Source organism: Dipodomys merriami, unplaced genomic scaffold (assembly GCF_024711535.1).
Source record: "Dipodomys merriami isolate MVZ:Mamm:240054 unplaced genomic scaffold, mDipMer1.0.p SCAF_5, whole genome shotgun sequence".
NCBI classification, from domain to species: Eukaryota; Metazoa; Chordata; class Mammalia; order Rodentia; family Heteromyidae; genus Dipodomys; species Dipodomys merriami.
The window spans coordinates 31,878,961-31,895,022 of record NW_027206068.1 but is presented as its reverse complement, the minus strand read 5'-3'; positions in this window follow the sequence as shown (position 1 = coordinate 31,895,022).

Genomic DNA, 16,062 nt, shown 5'->3' with positions numbered 1-16,062 from the left:
GGGGTTACAATTACATGGGCAGGATAATGCACACATTTCTTACCAATCATTGCAGCCCCCTCCTTTGTTTACCCTTCACCTCCCTTCCCAGCCTCCCCCCTCCCCCCCACCCAATCCTTCCCCCCCCCACAGCATTGTAAAGCTCATTTTTGACATGACAATTTGTACTTCTCATTGTTGCAACAGGTCCACCTGAATCCTTAAACGACTTGTTTTTCCCCATCTCCTCCACAAGTTATACTGACATCAAATATATTGAAAGCTGGGGTTATACTGTGGGGGAGGGACATACAAAGCAACAAAGAAATAATCTTATAAATGCGTTAGAAACACATGCATGAAAGAAAAAAAAACATTAAAATACCTATCTAAGGGTTCATTTTCCTAACATCACATTATCTGACTTTTTCCGCTTGACTCATACATATACTAGATATTGCAAATAAGGGAAACCATCAGAAAAAATGACATTGCCCCATTTGTTAGGAAATGGAAAAACTTGGAAAAAATTATATTAAGTGAAGTAAGCCAGGCACAAAGAAACACAGGTCCCATGGTTTCCCAATGCTAGAATCTTAACACAAGATTTCAAATATCAAAAATCCATAAGAAAGGAATGTATTATTTCTAACATTGTAATAAAAATATTAATTTTTGGAAAAACTGCTATAATTAATATGTGGTCCTACTTATAGCTATTATATGTAGAAAGAGATAATTGCTGCTATATTAAGATTCACTAATATCTATAAAGACTAATAATTTATAAATCTAAGCTCAGCCACAATACCTGTAATCCTAGTTACTTAGGAGGCTGAGTTCTGAGGATAGTGGTTCAAAGCCAGCCCAGTCAGGAAAGACTAGAAGACTCTTATCCAAGTAACCACCAGGAAACTGGAAGTGGTGCTGTGGTTCAAAGTGGCAGAACACTAACCTTGAGCAAAGGAGCTCAGAGACGTTGCCCAGTACCTGAGTTCAAGACCTACAACCAACTAACTAACTAAATCAATTAATCAATAATTTACAAAAATAATCAAAGTTTTAAGACATAGAGAACTAGCCTTGAGCAAACAAGCTCAGGGATAACTTCTAGCCCCTGAGTTCAATCCCCAGTACCAACCAAAATATTTTAAAAAAAATAATGATAACAATAATACTTTACAAAAGTAATCAAAGTTTAAAAATGTACAATTGTGGGCAGGTTTGAGTCATTCTAAATATCTATTTTTATAATATCTACATTTACAGTCAAAATTATCCTACTAAAATTCATATACCTGACCCTAATGCCTGAATTTAACTTCTCTTTATTTCACACTTTTTTGAGCCAAAGAAATTTTTTAATGCATCCTATGCATATGTTTTAAAATATATTATTTTCCTACATTATATTTCCACCAGGATCTTTTGTTCCAATTTACTAGATGCATTTCTTGAGTATGAGTCACGTTCAAATGAGGTTTCTTGGATTATAAGCACAATGTGCTCGTGACTAAGGAGAAAAATAGAAAAAGAAGAGAGAAATATTTTTTTTCAAAAAAAAAAACAAAACAGATGAGTAAGTTAGCATAGCCAAAGGGCAGGGACATTTGATGTGACTTTGCGTGGCTCATGTATTAATGCGGTTTCCATAGCAGCCTGGCATCACATGGTAGTTCAAAACAGCCTGTAATTGCCAAAGACTCTTAAAGGGAAACACTCCCAACGTTAATACAAATCTTAAATTCAAATAAATCTTTCACAATCTACATCCTTGCTTTGGGCTTAATAATCAACCTTTATAAAGGGTAAACCTCTAGATATTTCTTTTGCCAAAAAATAATTATGAAAAAAAGTGCACTTCCTTATAGGACCAGCAAATCATCTATGTCCAAATGCTTCCGAAGCTGAAATGTGCTATAAAAATGAAGAACAAATTAATTTATAGTATCATGGATTCGTATAACTAAAAGGAAATTGGAAAGGTCACTAGGTCCCAACCCTTTCATAAATGAAGCTGAATGTTTTAAACTTGACTCCAAAGGCCCATACTAGGTGTTGAATTAATAGCAAGGCCACGGAGAATCTCCATGTCCTGTGCTCTTGGTTTTATCCTTCTGTATTAGTGTTTCATAGACACTATAACCAAACACCTGAAAAAACTGAGGGAGGAAAGATTTACTTCTGCTTGTAGCATCAGAAGTTTCTGTCCATTGTTGTTTTGGCCCTGCTACTTTTAGACCCATGTGGAGATAGAAACATCATGGCAAAGAATAGTGGAGGGAATCTGCTCAACTCACAGCAACAGAAGACAAGATATACCTATCAGTTACTTAATTCTTCCATCAGATTCCACCTTGTTTAATGTTAACTCATGATTTAATCACATTTGAATAGTCACTATCTAGGGTCCAAATCTTCACCACATTAGCATTTGAGACCATTGTATATTCAAACCAAATATCCTAGCTGTCCTTATAGCTCACTACTGCCTGACACTTTTACCCCCAACAATACCATCTATTTATAATCCATTCCAGTCTTCAGAGGACACAAACTAGGCTCACTTCCAGTTGGACATATAGAATTGTGTTTTTTTTCCGTGTGTGTGTGTGTGTGTGTGTGTGTGTGTGTGTGTGTGTGTGTGTGTGTGTGTGTTATTACTTAGAGTCTCCCTAGTAGTCTACAATATATCTTTGAGCTCCTTCAGTCTTTACAGTATTAAAGTTATAATGTAACTCATTTCTTTGTGCCAGTTCTGGAGCTTGAACTTGGTACTGTAACTAAACTTAATTGTTCAAGGCTCATGTTCTACCACTTGAGCCACAGCTCTACTTCTAGCTTTTTGGCAATTAATTGGAGATGAGTCTCAGGGACTATTTTACTCTCAGGATGGCTTTGAACCTCCATCCTCTTACCCAGGCTCCTGAGTAGCAAGGTTTACAGGCATGAGCCACCAGTGCCCAGCTTAATACTGTTTTTTTTAGAATGAAGCAAGGAATTTTATGAATTGATTATGGGAGGAAAACAAACCTTCTAGTGGTATTACTAGGGTTTGAACTCAATTCCCTATGCTTACTAGACAGGTGCTCTGACCACTAAGCCATGTCTGAAGACCTGGTTTTGGTTTATTTTTTTGAGATAGGATCCCACTTTCTGCTGAGAATCATGTTTGGCAGAGATCCACCTATGTTTGCCTCTCTTGCAGGTAGGAAAACAGGCATATACCACTTTGTGGACTATTTCCTTAAGAAGGGATCTCACAAACTTCTCAGGCTAGTTTCAAACCATAATTCAAAAATCTCAGTCCTTTAAATAGCTAGGATTACATATGTAAACTACTGTTGACCAGCTTTAAAAAATTCTGTATTCTGAAAGTAGTATTATCAGAATACTTTTAACAGAAATGGTGTCATGTTAATAGTCCATTTTAACTGTATATGTTGTAGTTTAAGTTTGGAGTCACTATGGGGCATGATCAGAGTTAATCTTCAAGTAAGGTTCTTTGGGAGAATGTTATCACATCTTGTAGATGAAAAAATTATTTTTAATAAATTTTTATTATGAAAATACCATACAGAGGTGTTACAATTACATGAACAAGGTAATGAGTACATTTCTTATCAAGTACATTTCTTATCTTCTCCTTTGTTTTTCCCCTACCACCCCTTCTCTCCCATCTCCACGACTACACTCCCTCCCCCTCCATCCCTCTGCCCTGCCAAAGTTATAAAGTTTGTTTTTCAACATAGCATCTTGTACATCTCATTGTTGCAATGGGCCCACCTGTATCCCTATTTAAACAATTTACTTTTTTCCCTTCCCCTCCCCAAATTATACCAACATCAAATACAGTGAAAACAGGGGTTATACCGTGGGGGAAGGACATACAACGCAGCAACAAAAAAATCACCTTATAAATACGTTGGAAACAATAGCAAGAAAGAAAAAACCACTTGTGTCCTTTTCTTGGGGATCATTTCACCTAACATCATCTTATCTGACCTTTTCTGCTTGTCTCAGACATATACTAGTTATTGCAAATAAGGGAAACCATGGGACCTATGTTTCTTTGGGCCTGGTTTACTTCACTTAATATAATTTTTGGAGATGATAATTAACCTTTTCTTTGTACATTAATATTGGAATCAGATTTGAAACTTAAATTTTGATTTTGTTTTCTATTATTCACTAATAATTACGTGGTGAGGGAATGACCACCAAGAAAGTGATCACTAAGTTAAATGATCAGTCTTTTTGTCTTGACTGGAATGGATAGAGAGCAAATTCTTTCCCTAGCACGTTGAGGGTCCCTGTTTCATTTGATCTTGGATCTTTTGCTCATTTCTTTTTAATTCAGCCATTATGCTCAGCTTCTGTCTTGATGTTGCTGATTTAGTCATGCAACCCTGTAATGATGCTATTGATTATGGCCTACTACTGATTTGATTGTACCAAACCCATGGATAGACCTCAATCAGCCAATCAGAACTGGAGAGAGAAAAAACAAAATTCCCTGTCATCAACAGTTTCAAGCGCATGACCAAATTATAGGTAACAAATTCACATTTTCTGGAGCCAATAGAGCTTGCTGAGATAGAGCTAGCCATTTGGTCTTTTATAGGTTTATTATTTTCCATAGGATAAATAAACAGATTATGCCTGAAAACCCAAGTGGATCACTGAAAGCAAGTTCCTCACTCACTATGAACAAGTAGAGGAGAAGGGGAAGATTAGGAGGCAATCTGAAATCCTAAAGGGAAGAGGTGATTTAGAGGCCAGTTGATTTACCTGCTCATTTATATCTCTTAAAAATGACTCTATGTTTACCTGTTTTCTTTTTTTCTTCCTTCCTCAAAACAAGCCCCAGAAATGAGCACAGATGTCCCTTATGTTTTTTGATAGGATTGTATTGCAATAAACTCATCACAAAGTGAAAATATCCTAAATCAAACACCAATACTCTCAAAAGTCACAACTTAGCTAGGTAACCTTAACCGTGCCCAGAACACTTGAGCAAAATCTTGTAACACAAACCTTACTGAAGTGCTGAATATCACATGTAGGTTATTAAAATGATACTAAACATGGAAACTGCAATGGTTTCTGGGTACACTTTCCTGCCATAATAAAGTCAAGAAAATATTCAGTTGGGAACTATTTATTGTCTTATTTGTTGTGCTAATGTATAGCTATTATAGAACATAATGCCTTGCATCTAGATGTGTAATGGTTCATATTTTCAATGGATAAACTAAGGAAAATTATTTGCAGAAAAGTATGAGATAACTTAAACTAGATTTTCTTGTTTTGAAACATAATTTTAGCTAGTAACATTAAATTTTAGCCTCTCTATATGATGTTATTTTTTCTTCTTATCCCTATCCATTTGGAATTAGATTCATTTGTTGAAAAAAGAAAAAATAATTTATGATATTTGGGGATACCAATTTAGGGTAGAAAGTCTGTGAAGATGTGATATAAAGTAATGAAGGTAGACTCCTCAATTTATTGGCCTATATAGTAAAGAGAAATGCCAAACAAGTCTATGTAAGCTATAATAGTCTCCATTTAAATAGAAAAGTTATAAACCAATAAATGCATACATACCAGTGCTGATAAGGCTTTGTGAAAAAGTTACCAACAATTTTTGTCATCATCATTTGAATGAGTTATTTCATTTTTTAAAATTGTACAAGTAAACTGATATAAATTTGCATTGAATCTATCAACATTACTAGGTGCCTCAAAGTTTTAAATGTAATAAAGTTTCACATGAAGTTGAACAGTAGCAAGGAATTTCTGGAGACCCAGAGGGCTCTCTACTCTTCTGCAAGATCTTCAATAGTAAGTTGCTACAAGTGTTCTACATTATAAGTTCTAGATTATTATTTCCAGTGTCTAAAGCCTGTCTAGATGATATATGTATAGATAGATATAGAGGTATACAGGTAGGTAGACAGATATATAGATAATTCATTACTGTTGTGAAATAAGAAAAGGTCACTCCCACTTTGTACTTAAAATGAAGCAGTGAGCTGGTTGCCACTTAGCTACCAGTCAGACACTATTATTTTGTACAGAGTAGAAATCAATAAATACACTCAGAGGCAGCTTAACTCTTTAAAATGTGAATAGGTTTTAGTACAAAGTAATACCCTGGTATTTATAGGATATAGTATAATTATTTGGCATATTTGTCTACTTTGTAAATCAGTTTTTCATTAAATAAAAAACTGTCCTACCAAATTTCTATACCACCTTTCGCCAGCATTACCAACCCCCATATATCAATAGTATAATTGTACAATGTACTTAAATTTTAGATGTAGACCCAGATGACTTTGGGTTATTCAGTTGGTTTGGTAACAAGGTCTCTAATCATATTAATATATTCATTTAAAAACTGAGGTTTAAGTTGTTCACTCTTGTAGATTTTCCAATTCTACACCCAAGACTTGGAAAATGCCAAAGTTTTCAAATAAATGTTCTTCATCTTATTAGTTTTCCAGAGGAGTAAAATCACTGAGAGAGAAATCCCATCAACTCTGTCACTCCATAAATGCAGGAATAGTTATTCACCAAAATATAGCATTTCTAGAATGTCACTTGAACATTAATAGGTCCAGGAATGCTTATGCAATCTTAAAAATGCATTCTAGAGAATCAAGTATTTGACAATTTACATTCTTTGGTTTCTAACATTCTGATTTAATGTTGCTTCCTGGACTCCTTTGTATAAATTAGTGGACAAACTATACTCCTTAGGTAATAACATAACGTAGGAGAAAGTTACACATCAGTCTAATATAGAATGTCATGAGTGTTCAATAAATGTTGAGGATCGCTAATATTGAACTTGAGTGGTTATATGAATCTTATCTCACTTATAATATTTTTGTAACTTGAACTTGTAGTTATTCTTTGATCTTTAGTTTCTCTGTCTTCAAAATGGAACTTATTGCACAGAGAATTACTGAAGAATTAAATGAGATATTGGAAATAAAATTCTTAGAAAATATCTGACACAGAGAGACACATGAAATGCATACCATTCAACAAATGGTATGTTTTACAATGTGTTTATAATTGTTTTTGTTTTAGGTCATTAGTTGGGCTTGAACTCAGGGCCTGGGTACTGTTCCAGAACTTTTTCACTCAAGGCTAGTACTCTACCACAACACCCCTTCCACTTTTCTACTGGTTAATTGGAGTAAGAGTCTCACTGACTTCCCTGCCTAGGCTAGCTTCAAACCATGGTCCTCAGATCCCAGCCTCCTGAGTAGCAAGGATTAAAGGCATGAGCCACCAGTGCCCAGCCACAATTTATTTTTACATAGATAGGAAGCAAATGGCACATTTTAGTACCATTTCTTCAAGCACAAACTATGTTTGGGATCCACTCAACTGCCCAATTGTGTGACTGGCTAACCTTTCTATTTCTTCATTTTGAAAATGAAATACTTGCTACCTCTTACAGTTCTATAGAATTTAGATGATTCAATCTATATAAAGCTCTAAGAATGGTACTTTGCCTGTAGTCAGCACATTGTAAACACTTTTTCCACCCCGGGACATGTGTGTGTGTGTGTGTGTGTGTGTGTGTGTGTGTGTGTGTATGCATATATATGAAGAAAAACTTAGAAACATTTTCATCTATAGATTTAATTGAATGTAAAATTATAGATATACAGACATCTTGCTTTAAAATACTTTGTATTCTTATTGTACTGATAGCAATTATTCTCTTTGATGGGAAACATTGTGATAGGAGAATGCCTATAAATCATAATCCCCATCCCTAAAGATACTATTGAATTACTGTGTTATTTTCTCCAGGACTATGTTAGATCATCTGAATAACAACCTATCCCTGCTACAACATAATCCCTACCCAAATTCTCCATAGATTTGTAAGTAGAAGAAGAATTAATTACAGGGAAGTACACATGTCAAATCTTTTAGTATTGTACAAGAAACAGTGCTACTAGGTAGAATCTATCAGGCACTCTGGTTAATAAATGATTACAACAGAGGCTACAATTCTCTGGGCCACTCAAAGCAACAGGGAGCTGTTGTGACACAGATTAAAATGAGAAAAGAAAAATAGCATCTGGTTTAACTCTCACTAAGCTTTTCTATCAGGTGAATGTGGTTCTTGTCTTTTTATTTTATTTTATTTTTAAGATCACATCAGATAAAATCGATGTGTGTGTATGTGTCTTTGTGTGTGTGTGTGTGTGTGTGTGTGTGTGTGTGTGTTGTTTGTTACCAGAAAGTCAGCATAGCTATCCACCTCAGTTCTTACAACCCATGAGAGAAATCAGGCTAGACAAGAAGTATAATGAAAATGATAGAAAAGGAATATGACTTATGAAAGGAGATTTTTACACAGTGTAATGTAATGGGAAGAGAATTCATTCAGCCTTCCTCAATGTACAGATAAGAATGTAAGCTTAAATAAAGGATGGATTAGGGGGCAACAGAAAAGATATGCATAGTTTAAGAGTCTCAGGTATAGGTGCAGTTTGCCATCATCTGAGTTCTGGTTCTCCTAGGTTGTAGAGAAGTTGGAATGTCTGTCATTATTTCAAGGGAGCAACCTACTTTTCATAATTTGCTTTCTCGAGCTCCAGGGTACAGCTAATCTTCATACATAATTGTCCTCATTTGAGGGAAATCTTCCCTACAGGGTTCTGCTGCTCCTTAAGGGTAGTTTCTGTTCCTTGTCATAAAGATGATACTGATCAGTTCTGTCTTGCCTGAACCCAAGGTGACTGCAAAGTGATTTTGGAAGGAGTGGCTTAAAACAATAGCAAACACAAAATGGAGGCAGAGATGCCAGGTTTTCCCTTGGTCTTTAGTTCATTGCAGCAAAATCAGTGCAAGTACCGATTATAAGTGGACAGATGTAAAGTAATCAAATATAAATAAAGTACCTGCTATAAATAGACTGAAAGTGGGTTGTCTCTAGGGTAGAAATAACAGCATTACCTTTATTGAGATTGCTTGGGAGAAATTTCTCTTCCTAGGTCCAGTCTACAGAGCAGAGGTCACCTCTGAGTCAGGAAGTTTAATGATTGTATTCTAATTTTGTAATTTTTATTAATATATTTTTTATTGTAAAGAGGAGTTACATTTACATGAGTAATTTATCTTCCATTTTCACTTCCTTTTTCATTTTCTCAAGTCTCCTCACTAACTGCTACCTGTACAGCATGCAGAAAATGATCTTACAAATATTTTACAGGAAAGTTGAAAAGGAAAATATTAGTAGTTCCATGACACATGGTATTTTCATTTTCTGATGTTGTTATATATTGTGGTAATAAAACTAAAATGTATAGATAGCCTTACATCTTGCCTTTACTCTTGAAATATTAAGTATTTGTATAATACAATTAGATGAATACTAGGCATGAAAACCATTGCATCTAATGAAGCTATTTCTAGATATTGTATCAGCTTTCTGATGTAACTATTCCTGAAAGGAAGAGAGAGACTTATATTCTTTCAAGTATATTCAATTCCTACCTCCTTAGAGATTATTTGTGTCTCTCCTTAAGGAGGAAGAGTAAAGCTAGAGCTTCACACTAATATCAAAGTCACATGACTCAGGAAAAGTGAAAGGAAGAAAATAAACTAGCAAACATTGCTTTTGTTTAAGGGAATTACAATGATTTCCTGATGCTCAGATTGTGTCAAATCCTACTCCAAAGAAACAGAAACTATATTTTCTTATAAAGCAGATACACATGCTCTCATTACAGAGCTAAACTACCAATAACTGTCAAACTGTCTCTGTACCCATCCTGACCCACCTCCCAAACATCTGTTTCCCACATGGTGACTTAATATGGTGATATCATCAGGATGTCTCCTTATCATAACATTTCTTCTCTCTAGATCAGGGTAACAAAATATTTATTCTTTTTGAGCAATCAAGTAATCACTTGTACATACATTATTTCTAAAAGTTACTTTTCCAAGAAAAGTATTACAAAATAGTTTAGCATGTTCCGGGAACACACCGTATTGCCTATGTACAATGCTGAATTAAGTCTGGTGGTCAAGTCTCATTATTCTTTCTAGGCTGTATTTGCTCTAATCTTGTCTAGTAGACAGAACTTCCTTAAAGAAAACTTTCTTAAAGAAATGACTCTTGAATAGGTGGCTAGTGATAGGCTCTCAAAGGTCTCAGGGTGGCTCTGACTCAAGGTATCCCTGTAGACACCTGAGTAAAAGTCACCTATGCCCTGAGGCAAAGTCACTTATGGCCCAAGGCAGTCAGGAATGCCTGCCTAGGAACCAGGGGAAGTTTCCCAAAAGTAAATGTGAGAAAGGACTGTCTAGGTCAGCTTTTCGCTGGAGCAGGAGTTTGTATATCTTCACGAGCCCCAGTCACTGTGGCTTCTCCTTCTTTACTGGGAAATCTCAGTATGGTTTTTTGCAGGCCCCACAGTTAGTTCCATGTCTTCCTTTCCAGAATGAAGGGGTCTGCAACACGTTCCCCTTCTCCAAAGACTTTTTGAGATTTCATTTCTTTAGTAATTTCTGGGCATCCATTTTACAAGTTTCTGAAATATACAGATCATCTTCTTCTTGCCGAGTTAGACTCCAGATTTCATTCAAACAGGAAGACAGGAATCCCTCCCATCCTGAAGACCAAATAGTGAGATACTCTGAGGATAGCCAGGTATTATCCTCCTTCTGAAGGTGACTTTTTCCCTGTCTCAGCCAGAAGTTGAGACTCACCTCACAGTAAGAGGAACAAAGTATTTACTTCCTACCTCAGTGTATATCTCTGTATCTTCAGAGTCCATCTCGATTATGTCATATAAAACTATACACTCTTTTGGGAAATAGAAGGACATGAAAAAAACATTTATAGTTTACTGGTTGAAGATTTTTTTAACTGTTTAATAACAGTAAATTAATTCCTATACTAACAACAAGGAATTGCACTTTAGGAAATAGTTACTCTATAACTTAGCATATGCTACAGGAGAGCTTCTACTCCAGAAAAATAATGATACCAGGATTATATATTCCTTTTGGAGTATACAGAGCTGTGAATAAAATTAAATATTTTTTTTGAAAATGTTCAAAACCATGGCAACAAGTTTTCATATATTATCATTGGATATTTCATGCTATATGATTCAGAAACTTCCATTCTATTGTAGGTATGTGTGCCTACACATATGCTCAGGAATAGAACGAAACACACACTCTGATTAGCTTTCTAAAATGATAGGTGGTAGAACCTTTTCTAAGGATACTAAGTCCACACTCACTTCTCACATCCTATGTGTACACTATACCTTAGTTACTATAGTTGTCTTTCTTTTTTAAAAATCAGAGTAGGTCAGGTGCTAACCTGGAATAAGTGCCCTTGGAGCCCAAATCACCCATTGTTTATCTCAGCTTATTATAGCTAAAATGGTTTGAAGAAACAATAACTGATAGCTCTCCATGTCTTCATGTTGTCAGAGTCTCTTAGATGAAAAAGACAATGGTTATGTGCTAAAAGAGAAATTAGTGGCATAAGAAGTTTAAAATAAGCCCAGAGCTGGTGGTTCACGCCCGTAATCCTAGCTACAAAGAAGGCTGATATATGAGAATTGTGGTTCAAAGACAGCCTGGGTAGGAAAGTCCATAAGACTCTTATCTCCATTTAACCACCAGAGAACCGGAATTGGCATTGTGACTCAAGTGGTAGAGCGCTCATCACCTTGAGCTGAAAAACTCAGGGGCAGTGCCCAGGCCCAGAGCTCAAATCCCATGATCGACAAAAAGAGAAAAAAAAGTTTAAAATATCAATTTCTGACTTTCTCTTATTAATCAGGATTCTCCAGTGAAAGACATGCATACACACAGAGAGAGAGAGAGAGAGAGAGAGAGAGAGAGAGAGAGAGAGAGAGAGAGAGAGAGATTTATGAGAGTTGGCTTATACAATTATAAAGGGAAGGAAGTCTTTGTGATCTTCTAACTGTAGAATGGAGAGCCAGGAAAGCTAGTGATATATTTCAGAAGTTCTAATATTCAAAGGATTTAGTACTAGTTGTATAAATCCCAGGTCTTAGAATCCTAATGTGTTAGGTTGGTGTGGATAAGATAAATTCCAGTCAAATCCCCAATGCCTTAAAATCAGGAGTACCAATGTACAAGGACAAAAAATAGAGAGAATAAATTCACCTACACTATCCTTCTATTCCATTTAGTCCTTCATTGGATTTGTTTCAGCCCATTTACAATTATGGGGGCAACTTCTTTAGCTAGTCTACCAATTCAAATACTAACCTTTTCATAGATACTTGAAAAAAAATAATGTTTTCAAAGCTATCTGGGACAGCAATCCAACTGGCTCATAAAATTAAGCATCACACATATAAAATCATATTATACACATATAATACACATTATATATAATATATATTATATGCCACATAATATACAGAAGAAAATCCTCACTCCAGGATATGTTGAACAAAGTTACTGAAGGTTAGTTACTGATAGTGGTTTAAAAATTAATTAATTAGAAGATGCAATAGGTATAAAACTGTAACAAAATTCACCAAATATTCATTCCTACTGGAAAAAAATGTTGAATTAAAATATAGAAGTTTAAATACTTGCAGGATACATACTTAATACACACAATGGAATTCTATGCTTCCATCTGAAAAAATGATATTGTCCCATTTATAAGGAAATGGAAAGACTTGAAAAAAATCATATTAAGAAAAGTAAGCCAGACCCAAAGAAACATAGGTTCCATGCTTTCCCTCATTTGTAATAATTGGTATATATCTAGGATAGTTCTAGCAGAGGATCACAATAGCTCAATAGCTATATACATATGATCTTATAAAATGATGCTAATCAAAATGAGCTCCAAGATATGGAAACAAGAGTATATTGTATGTATATTAGTATATTGTATGTTTTTATTTCTTTTTTCTGTAAGTTTTTTTCCCCTTTGGTTTACCCTTGTTGTCATTGTTTTTGATTTTGGTACCCATAAGTTTATCTGACTTGTAGATGGGAAAGAGAATTGCAGAAATAGTAAAACAAAGGGTGAGCAATGCAATAGTGATACTCACAAAGCAGTATGTTGGTAATGAAGGGAAGTTGGGGGGGAAGTGATGAGGGTAATAATGTTTGATAAGATTTGTACATAAGTAACTGTAACCCCTCTGTACATCACCTTTAAATTAAAAAAAATAATTACCTTTTAATCACATATCTTTTGATATTCAAAGCTCAAATGAAGATTCTAAGCCTTTTACATTATTTAAGAAAAACAAAGCCCACCAGCTGCTTGTGGATCATTCCTGCAATCTTAGCTAATCAAGAAGCTGAGATTTGAGGATCATGGTTCAAAACTAGCCTGAGCTTTATTTATCACCAATAAACTACAAAAAGAAATGGCTGAAGTGGAGATATGGTTCAAGGGGTAGAGGGATCTCCTTGAGCAAAAGAAGCTCAAGGATGGTTTCCAGGCACTGAATGCTCAAGTCCTGGGACCAGCACAGGAAGGAAGGAAGGAAGGAAGGAAGGAAGGAAGGAAGGAAGGAAAGAAAGAAAGAAAGAAAGAAAGAAAGAAAGAAAGAAAGAAAGAAAGAAAGAAAGAAAGGTGACTTATCCCTGGTAATAGCAATTTTACCTAATTATTAAGTATTAAACTCATCTCTTTGGGCTCTAGCCTGTTGTCCTCTTGTTTGGTCTCTCTTTACAAAATCAAGATTATATCATAATTTTGGAAAGATTTATAAAGTCTTCAGTACAGCAACCATAATAGTCATAGGCATGGATTTAATTACCAAAAAAGTGAATGCTTTAGAGGAGCCTTTAGGGCTCCAAAAATCCTGTCAGAAAATAATATGCCTCCAGAGAAGATACTATCGCCAAGGCGGAATTTTACAACAGCCATGACTAATTGATTAACCATACTTAACTCACCAGCAGAAAACAATTCTCTATAATTTACTAGTGAATGTTCCTTGGAAAAGGAATTAGGAAATTAGAATTAGGGTAAGGTATTTGACAGAGATCGTTTGGTATAAATGTGGGGATATTTTTTTATGTCTTGAGTGACCCTGTTTTCCTATTTCTAGAAAACATAATTGGTAATAGCAAAACAACATTTCTGTATATAGTAGATATAGTAAGAGAAAACCCATGTTCAGTGGAATTATATCATCAGTCTTACATCCAACTTCGCTAATTCTTAATATGGGACAGAGTTCTGTTTCTAGAGCTTTGCTGTATTATGAAGCAGAAAACATTTTCTTTTTTTTTGGTCGGTCGTGGCGCCTGAACGCTATCTCTGAGCTCTTCGGCTGTAGACTAGCGCTCTACCACTTGAGCCTCAGCCCCACTTCCGGCTTTTTCTGCTTATGTGGTGCTGAGGAATCGAACCCAGGGCCTCATGCATTCAAGGCAAGCACTCTACCACTGAGCCACCTTCCCAGGTCCACAGAAAACATTTTCAAACAACTACAAGTGAAGAATCTTTATTACTCCATAGAGGATTTAATATGAGAACTTTATTTAAAGGATATATCTTTATACCCTATATACCCTTTATAGAATAAAGTTATATTACATTGACAGTACACACTTCCTACAAATTTTCCCTGACTTAACTTTTATTAAGTATTTATTCCTATAAGAGATCAGTTCACAGGTGCTAGGACACTTAAAATTCTATGTGTCTTGGAGCTGATTTTGCTATTTAATTTCATTCACTATAGGATATAATCTATAATTTATGAAAACTCAAGGATTTAATCAGGGATTTATCAATTTTTATATTAAGTTTACAAAAGAATGAAGCAGAGGAAACAAGTTTATGGAGCACAAACAAGTAAAAGTATACCCATACTGTAGAGATCTCAAAAGAAAATGACCAACAGAGAAAGAAAAAGATGGAGGAATAGAAACACTGAAATGCCATCATTGGTGAACATGTACAATGGTGCAAGCTGTAGAAACCAGTATGGAGGACCATCCAAGAATGACAAATAGAGCCAGGCGCCAGTGGCTCATACCTGTAATCCTAGCTACTCAGGGGGGCTGAGATCTGAGGCTCACGCTTCAAAGCCAGCCCAGGCAGGAAAGTCTGTGAGACTCTTATCTCCAATAAACCACCAGAAAACCAGAAGTGGCGCTATGGCTCAAATGGTAGATCCTTGAGCTGAAGAGCACGGGGACAGCGCCCAAGCCCAGAGTTCAAGCCTCACAACGGACAGAAGAAAAAAAAAAAAAAAAAGAATGACAAATAGAAATACCATATGACCAAGGAAATTAGGTTTCCAGAGAATGGAAATCTGGATCTTGAAGTGACATTGGCACTTCACTTTTCCTTGCAGTATTATTCATACTAAACACAAACTAGAAACAGCCAAAATTTCTATCAAAAGATCAGTGGATAGTGGATAAGGGAATTTTGGCACGAAAAACTGGCCAGTCTTAGAGAAGAATGACTTACCATACTGAAAAATATGAATGAACCTAAATGACATAAGCAAAATTAGTAACAGAAAACAAATACGGAACTATTCCTATTACTGGAACCATTTTTGTAAATAACTATAGATATGATTGTTTTGAGTCAAATGTATAGAAATAGACAATAGAATGGTAGCTACCAGGTATTAGGGGGAAAGGTCATGTAGAATTGTTACTGGGTAGAAATTACAATTGTTAAGAAAAGTAGGTTTTGAAAGATCTGCTGAATAACGTATACCTCCAGTTCAACGTGATATTGTGAACTTTAAAATTTATTGAGCATAGATCATGTTTCAAATGTTGTTACCGAGCTAATTTTTAAATTAGTTTTTTTAATTAATGAAATTTTTGGAGGTGATGAATATATATATATATGTATATATATATCCTTGATTGTGATAATGCTAACACAATTGTGTGTGTGTGTATATATATATATATGTTAAAGTCAGAGTTTAGATACTGTATATCAATTTCATTCTTTACCTAGAATCTAAAACATGCATAACTTGACATGTAGGAATATTCATGAAATATTTGCTTATTTAGAGACAAAAGTGCAAATTT